The sequence below is a fragment of the Gorilla gorilla genome, chromosome 1 (genome assembly GCF_029281585.2).
Source record: "Gorilla gorilla gorilla isolate KB3781 chromosome 1, NHGRI_mGorGor1-v2.1_pri, whole genome shotgun sequence".
Taxonomy (NCBI): domain Eukaryota; kingdom Metazoa; phylum Chordata; class Mammalia; order Primates; family Hominidae; genus Gorilla; species Gorilla gorilla.
Window position 1 is genome coordinate 6,786,084 of NC_073224.2, and position 8,969 is coordinate 6,795,052.

Sequence of the window (8,969 nt, forward strand, 5' to 3'; positions counted from 1 at the left end):
ACTCCTCCCCCCACATCCTCTTGGTATTTGATTGGAAGTGAATTAGGGAGAATTGACATATTTACAACGCTTGAGTCTTCGTAGCCAAAACAAGGAATGTTTTTATTTGAGTGAACTGACATCTGTTTTTATTTATTATTATTATTATTACGATAGCATCTCTCTCTGTGGCCCAGGCTGCACTGCAGCGGGGCAGCCTCACTGCAGCCCTCATCTCCTGGGCTCAAGCGATCCTCCCATCTCAGCTTCCGGAGTAGCTGAGATACAGGTGAATGCCACCAAGCCTGGCTAGTTTTTTTCATTTTTATTTTTATAGAGACAAGGTCTTGCCATTTTGTCCAGGCTGGTCTCGAAGACCTGGCCTCAAGTGATCTTCCTGCCTCAACCTCCCAAAGTGTTGGGATTACAGGCATGGACCACTACACCCTGTGACTTATTTATTTATTTATTTATTTATTTATCTATTTGAGACAGAGTCTCACTCTCTCTCCCAGGCTGCAGTGCAGTGGTATGATCTCGGCTCACTGCAACCTCCACCTCCTGGGTTCAAGCCATTCTCCCACCTCAGCCTCCCGAGTAGCTGGGATTACAAGTGCTTGCCACCACGCCAGGCTAATTTTTGTATTTTTAGTAGAGATGGGGTTTCACCATGTTGACCAGGCTTGGTCTCAAATTCCTGACCTCAAGTGATCTGCCCACCTCAGCCTCCCAAAGTGTTGGGATTACAGGTGTGAGCCACCGCACCCGGCCGACATCTTTTTTTTAATCAGCTCTTGGCTCTTGGGTTATAAGCCAAGATAGTGGACAAAAGTATTTGAAGAATTTCTCCAGGAACTCTTTCTCCCTTTCTCCACAATCTTCCCTACCAATGGCACGTCATGCCTGCGGGGCAGCTTTGCCTCCTACACACCACCTGGGCTCACTGTCACAGCAAAGGGCAGCCGTAAAAGAACCAGGTCCCGGCTCTTGGCCATATCCTCCCAGGAACAAAGCAGGTGCCTCTGCCAAGCGTTACTTAAGGAGGTGGAAGGGCTCATTTAGGCAACTTGTAAACCTTGACAGAAGCATCTTGGCCACCTTTATGCACTCTTACACTGCGGCATCCCAAACATCCTGCTGCTAATGTTCCTGTTTTACAGCATTTTAAAACCAATTTTCAAGTGAGTGTCATAAAATCACTCTATACAGGAAGTCAGTTCCATAATCTCCATGACATAAACTTTAAAAGCAAGATGTAAAATGCTGTTGGTATGCTCTGACATGCTTTTACACTGCACTCATTTGTAAATTTATTAGCAAATCATTAGGATATAAAAATCCACATCCGGCGACTGCTTACCAATTGTAGTGGGAGACATGGTTAGGTTTTGTGACCTGGCAGGATGCAGAAAAATCATTCAGTCTGTGCATGGCTTGCTAATTTCCTAAGAGTTTGCTTTCTGGGCAGGTTTCCATGACAAACACAAACAAACCATTAGCCTGAGAACCTCATGTTGCTTTGTGGTTTAATATGCTGTATGACACAATAAGAAGTTCCTATCCTTGCCTCTCTTTTTACACATTTGGCTTGTCTTCCTAAGCGTAGCATGATTCTCTAAGGGCAGAGACCATGCACTGTGATTTCTTTTTATTTTTTATTTTTATTTATTTATTTATTTATTTTATTTTTTTTGAGATGGAGTCTCGCTCTGTCGCCCAGGCTGGAGTGCAATGGCGCAGTCTGCAACCTCTGCCTCCCGGGTTCAAGCGATTCTCCTGCCTCAGCCTCCCGAGTAGCTGGTATTATAGGCACCTGCCACCACGCCCAGCTAATTTTTGTATTTTTAGTAGAGATGGGGTTTCACCATGTTGGTCAGGCTGATCTCGAACTCCTGACCTCGTGATAAGCCTGCCTCAGCCTCCCAAAGTGCTGGGATTACAGGTGTGAGCCACTGTGCCCGGCCTACGCTGTGATTCTTCTATGCAGCTCCAAACATACTTCTCTCAGTGGTTCTCAGGAAATACTTTTTGCAGACAATGACTGTGAGTCCACAGTAACAGATTCATAGAAATGGCTTATGTAGGCCAGGCACAGTGGCTCACGCCTATAATCCCAGCACTTTGGGAAGCCGAAGGGGGGCTGATCACCTGAGGTCAGGAGTTCGGGACCAGCCTGGCCAACATGGCGAAACCCATCTGTACTAAAAATACAAATTAGCCGGGCATGGTGGCCTGTGCCTGTAATCCCAGTTACTTGGGAGGCTGAGGCAGGAGAACCGCTTGAACCCAAGAGGCAGAGGTTGTAGTGAGCCAAGATCGTGCCACTGCACTCCAGCCTGGGTGACAGAGCAAGACTCCGTCTCATAAATAAATAAATAAATAGACTTCAATGCAATAACCATGCACAGGCGTGCTTGCTTGCTTTACCAACAGCATTTGTCTGATGTGAGCAGTATGTGCCTGGGCTTGCAGTGTTAAAAAACAACAACAAAAACAAACAAAAAAAAAACACCACACACACATGAACAGTAGTTGGGGGTCTCTCTCCCGGGGACAAGGGCTGGAGTTCGTGCTGACCTCCACCTGTCCTCATACTTAGTCTGCCTGCTAGAGGGAAGGTGCTCCTATGTGTTCCTGGGAAGTTGCTGCAATGCGGCCTGAGCGCCAGCGGGGCTAGGGGGCGCTGAGGCCACACGGAACGCCGGCGACTCACTGCGCCAGGCCCGGCCACCGTGCAGAACGCGCGAGGGTCACACACCCCACCGTGCGGAACGCGCGCGGGTCACACACCGCACCGTACGGAACGCAGGCTGATCACGATTCGTTCTCCCCTGCTCCTGGGGCCTCGGAGCCATCTCTTTTCTTGAAAGGCCTCCGGGTCTTGAGTGCCATCATGAATTAGAGTCTGGGATATTTTGGACCAGAGGTGATGTTATTCATCCTACTTTACACTTAATTTTTCTTTACATTAATTTTTCTTTTTTTTTATTTTTTATGTTTTTATTATTATTATACTTTAAGTTTTACGGTACTTGTGCACAATGTGCAGGTTAGTTACATATGTATACATGTGCCATGCTGGTGTGCTGCACCCATTAACTCGTCATTTAGCATTAGGTATATCTCCTAATGCTATCCCTCCCCCCTCCCCCCACCCCACAACAGTCCCCAGAGTGTGATGTTCCCCTTCCTGTGTCCATGTGTTCTCATTGTTCAATTCCCATCTATGAGTGAGAACATGCGGTGTTTGGTTTTTTGTCCTTGTGATAGTTTACTGAGAATGATGATTTCCAATTTCATCCATGTCCCTACAAAGGACATGAACTCATCATTTTTTATGGCTGCATAGTATTCCATGGTGTATATGTGCCACATTTTCTTAATCCAGTCTATCATTGTTGGACATTTGGGTTGGTTCCAAGTCTTTGCTGTTGTGAATACTGCCGCAATAAACATATGTGTGCATGTGTCTTTATAGCAGCATGATTTATAGTCCTTTGGGTATATACCCAGTAATGGGATGACTGGGTCAAATGGTATTTCTAGTTCTAGACCCCTGAGGAATCGCCACACTGACTTCCACAACGGTTGAACTAGTTTACGGTCCCACCAACAGTGCAAAAGTGTTCCTATTTCTCCACATCCTCTCCAGCACCTGTTGTTACCTAACTTTTTAATGATTGCTATTCTAACTGGTGTGAGATGGTATCTCATTGTGGTTTTGATTTGCATTTCTCTGATGGCCAGTGATGATGAGCATTTTTTCTTGTGTCTTTTGGCTGCATAAATGTCTTCTTTTGAGAGGTGTCTGTTCATATCCTTTGCCCACTTTTTGATGGGGTTGTTTTTTTTTTCTTGTAAATTTGTTTGAGTTCATTGTAGATTCTGGATATTAGCCCTTTGTCAGATGAGTAGGTTGCAAAAATTTTCTCCCATTTTGTAGGTTTCCTGTTCACTCTAATGGTAGTTTCTTTTGCTGTGCAGAAGCTCTTTAGTTTAATTAGATCCCATTTATCAATTTTGTCTTTTGTTGCCATTGCTTTTGGTGTTTTAGACTTGAAGTCCTTGCCCATGCCTATGTCCTGAATGGTAATGCCTAGGTTTTCTTCGAGGGTTTTTATGGTTTTAGGTCTAACGTTTAAGTCTTTAATCCATCTTGAATTCATTTTTGTATAAGGTGTAAGGAAGGGATCCAGTTTCAGCTTTCTACATATGGCTAGCCAGTTTTCCCAGCACCATTTATTAAATAGGGAATCCTTTCCCCATTTCTTGTTTTCGTCAGGTTTGTCAAAGATCAGATAGTTGTAGATATGCGGCGTTATTTCTCAGGGCTCTGTTCTGTTCCATTGATCTATATCTCTGTTTTGGTATCAGTACCATGCTGTTTTGGTTACTGTAGCCTTGTAGTATAGTTTGAAGTCAGGTAGCGTGATGCCTCCAGCTTTGTTTTTTTGGCTTAGTATTGACTTGGCAGTCCTTTTGGTTCCATATGAACTTTAAAGTAGTTTTTTCCAATTCTGTGAAGAAAGTCATTGGTAGCTTGATGGGGATGGCATTGAATCTATAAATTACCTTGGGCAGTATGCCATGTTCACCATATTGATTCTTCCTACCCATGAGCATGGAATGTTCTTCCATTTGTTTGTATCCTCTTTTATTTCATTGAGCAGTGGTTTGTAGTTCTCCTTGAAGAGGTCCTTCATGTCCCTTGTAAGTTGGATTCCTAAGTATTTTATTCTCTTTGAAGCAATTGTGAATGGGAGTTCACTCATGATTTGGCTCTCTGTTTGTCTGTTATTGGTGTATAAGAATGCTTGTGATTTTTGTACATTGATTTTGTATCCTGAGACTTTGCTGAAGTTGCTTATCAGCTTAAGGAGGTTTTGGGCTGAGACAATGGGGTTTTCTAGATATACAATCATGTCATCTGCAAACAGGGACAATTTGACTTCCTCTTTTCCTAATTGAATACCCTTTATTTCCTTCTCCTGCCTAATTGCCCTGGCCAGCACTTCCAACACTATGTTGAATAGGAGTGGTGAGAGAGGGCATCCCTGTCTTGTGCCAGTTTTCAAAGGGAATGCTTCCAGTTTTTGCCCATTCAGTATGATATTGGCTGTGGGTTTGTCATAGATAGCTCTTATTACTTTGAGATACGTCCCATCAATACCTAATTTATTGAGAGTTTTTAGCATGAAGGGTTGTTGAATTTTGTCAAAGGCCTTTTCTGCATCTGTTGAGATAATCATGTGGTTTTTGTCTTTGGTTCTGTTTATATGCTGGATTACATTTATTGATTTGCGTATATTGAACCAGCCTTGCATCCCAGGGATGAAGCCCACTTGATCATGGTGGATAAGCTTTTTGATGTGCTGCTGGATTCGGTTTGCCAGTATTTCATTGAGGATTTTTGCATCAATGTTCATCAAGGATATTGGTCTAAAATTCTCTTTTTTGGTTGTGTCTCTGCCAGGCTTTGGTATCAGGATGATGCTGGCCTCATAAAATGAGTTAGGGAGGATTCCCTCTTTTTCTATTGATTGGAATAGTTTCAGAAGGAATGGTACCAGTTCCTCCTTGTACCTCTGGTAGAATTCGGCTGTGAATCCATTGGGTCCTGGACTCTTTTTGGTTGGTAAACTATTGATTATTACCACAATTTCAGATTCTGTTATTGGTCTATTCAGAGATTCAACTTCTTCCTGGTTTAGTCTTGGGAGAGTGTATGTGTCAAGGAATTTATCAATTTCTTCTAGATTTTCTAGTTTATTTGCATAGAGGTGTTTGTAGTATTCTCTGATGGTAGTTTGTATTTCTGTGGGATCGGTGGTGCTATCCCCTTTATCATTTGTTATTGCATCTATTTGATTCTTCTCTCTTTTTTTCTTTATTCGTCTTGCTAGCGGTCTATCAATTTTGTTGATCCTTTCAAAAAACCAGCTCCTGGATTCATTAATTTTTTGAAGGGTTTTTTTGGTCTCTATTTCCTTCAGTTCTGCTCTGATTTTAGTTATTTCTTGCCTTCTGCTAGCTTTTGAATGTGTTTGCTCTTGCTTTTCTAGTTTTTTTAATTGTGATGTTAGGGTGTCAATTTTGGATCTTTCCTGCTTTCTCTTGTGGGCATTTAGTGCTATAAATTTCCCTCTACACACTGCTTTGAATGTGTCCCAGAGATTCTGGTATGTTGTGTCTTTGTTCTCGTTGGTTTCAAAGAACATCTTTATTTCTGCCTTCATTTCGTTATGTACCCAGTAGTCATTCAGGAGCAGGTTGTTCAGTTTCCATGTAGTTGAGCGGTTTTGAGTGAGTTTCTTAATCCTGAGTTCTAGTTTGATTGCACTGTGGTCTGAGAGACAGTTTATTATAATTTCTGTTCTTTTACATTTGCTGAGGAGAGCTTTACTTCCAACTATGTGGTCAATTTTGGAATAGGTGTGGTGTGGTGCAGAAAAGAATGTATATTCTGTTGATTTGGGGTGGAGAGTTCTGTAGATGTCTATTAGGTCTGCTTGGTGCAGAGCTGAGTTCAATTCCTGGGTATCCTTGTTAACTTTCTGTCTCGTTGATCTTTCTAATGTTGACAGTGAGGTGTTAAAGTCTCCCATTATTATTGTGTGGGAGTCTAAGTCTCTTTGTAGGTCACTCAGGACTTGCTTTATGAATCTGGGTGCTCCTGTATTGGGTGCATATATATTTAGGATAGTTAGCTCTTCTTGTTGAATTGATCCCTTTACCATTATGTAATGGCCTTCTTTGTCTCTTTTGATCTTTGTTGGTTTAAAGTCTGTTTTATCAGAGACTAGGATTGCAACCCCTGCTTTTTTTTGTTTTCCATTTGCTTGGTAGATCTTCCTCCATCCTTTTATTTTGAGCCTATGTGTGTCTCTGCATGTGAGATGGGTTTCCTGAATACAGCACACTGATGGGTCCTGACTCTTTATCCAATTTGCCAGTCTGTGTCTTTTAATTGGAGCATTTAGTCCATTTACATTTAAAGTTAATATTGTTATGTGTGAATTTGATCCTGTCATTATGATGTTAGCTGGTTATTTTGCTCGTTAGTTGATGCAGTTTCTTCCTAGTCCCGATGGTCTTTACATTTTGGCATGATTTTGCAGCGGCTGGTACTGGTTGTTCCTTTCCATGTTTAGGGCTTCCTTCAGGAGCTCTTGTAGGGCAGGCCTGGTGGTGACAAAATCTCTCAGCATTTGCTTGTCTGTAAAGTATTTTATTTATCCTTCACTTACGAAGCTTAGTTTGGCTGGATATGAAATTCTGGGTTGAAAATTCTTTTTTTTAAGAATGTTGAATATTGGCCCCCACTCTCTTCTGGCTTGTAGAGTTTCTGCTGAGAGATCAGCTGTTAGTCTGATGGGCTTCCCTTTGTGGGTAACCCGACCTTTCTCTCTGGCTGCCCTTAACATTTTTTCCTTCATTTCAACTTTGGTGAATCTGACAATTATGTGTCTTGGAGTTGCTCTTCTCGAGGAGTATCTTTGTGGCGTTCTCTGTACTTCCTGAATCTGAATGTTGGCCTGCCTTGCTAGATTGGGGAAGTTCTCCTGGATAATATCCTGCAGAGTGTTTTCCAACTTGGTTCCATTCTCCCCATCACTTTCAGGTACACCAATCAGACATAGATTTGGTCTTTTCACATAGTCCCATATTTCTTGGAGGCTTTGTTCGTTTCTTTTTATTCTTTTTTCTCTAAGCTTCCCTTCTCACTTCATTTCATTCATTTCATCTTCCGTCACTGAAACCCTTTCTTCCAGTTGATCACATTGGCTCTTGAGACTTCTGCATTCTTCACGTAGTTCTCGAGCCTTGGCTTTCAGCTCCATCAGCTCCTTCAAACGCTTCTCTGTATTGGTTATTCTAGTTATACATTCATCTAAATTTTTTTCAAAGTTTTCAACTTCTTTGCCTTTGGTTTGAATTTCCTCCTGTAGCTCAGAGTAGTTTGATCGTCTGAAGCCTTCTTCTCTCAACTCGTCAAAGTCATTCTCCGTCCAGCTTTGTTCCATTGCTGGTGAGGAACTACGTTCCTCTGGAGGAGGAGAGGCACTCTGCTTTTTAGAATTTCCAGTTTTTCCGCTCTGTTTTTTCCCCATCTTTGTGGTTTTATCTACTTTTGGTCTTTGATGATGGTGATGTACAGATGGGTTTTTGGTGTGGATGTCCTTTCTGTTTATTAGTTTTCCTTCTAACAGACAGGACCCTCAGCTGCAGGTCTGTTGGAGTTTGCTAGAGGTCCACTCCAGACCCTGTTTGCCTGGGTATCAGCAGCGGTGTCTGAAGAACAGCGGATTTTCTTGAACCGCGGATGCTGCTGTCTGATTGTTCCTCTGGAAGTTTTGTCTCAGAGGAGTACCCGGCCGTGTGAGGTGTCAGTCTGCCCCTACTGGGGGGTGCCTCCCAGTTAGGCTGCTCAGGGGTCAGGGGTCAGCGACCCACTTGAGGAGGCAGTCTGCCCGTTCTCAGATCTCCAGCTGCTTGCTAGGAGAACCACTGCTCTCTTCAAAGCTGTCAGACAGGGACATTTAAGTCTGCAGAGGTTACTGCTCTCTTTTTGTTTGTCTGTGCCCTGCCCCCAGAGGTGGAGCCTACAGAGGCAGGCAGGCTTCCTTGAGCTGTGGTGGGCTCCACCCAGTTCGAGCTTCCCGGCTGCTTTGTTTACCTAAGCAAGCCTGGGCAATGGCGGGCGCCCCTCCCCCAGCCTCGCTGCCCCCTTGCAGTTTGATCTCAGGCTGCTGTGCCAGCAATCAGTGAGACTCCGTGGGCGTAGGACCCTCCAAGCCAGGTGCGGGATATAATCTCCTGATGCGCCGTTTCCTAAGCCTGTCAGAAAAGCGCAGTATTAGGGTGGGAGTGACCCGATTTTCCAGGTGCCATCTGTCACCCCTTTCTTTGACTAGGAAAGGGAATTCCCTGACCCCTTGCGCATCCTGAGTGAGGCAATGCCTCGCCCTGCTTCGGCTCGCGCACAGTGC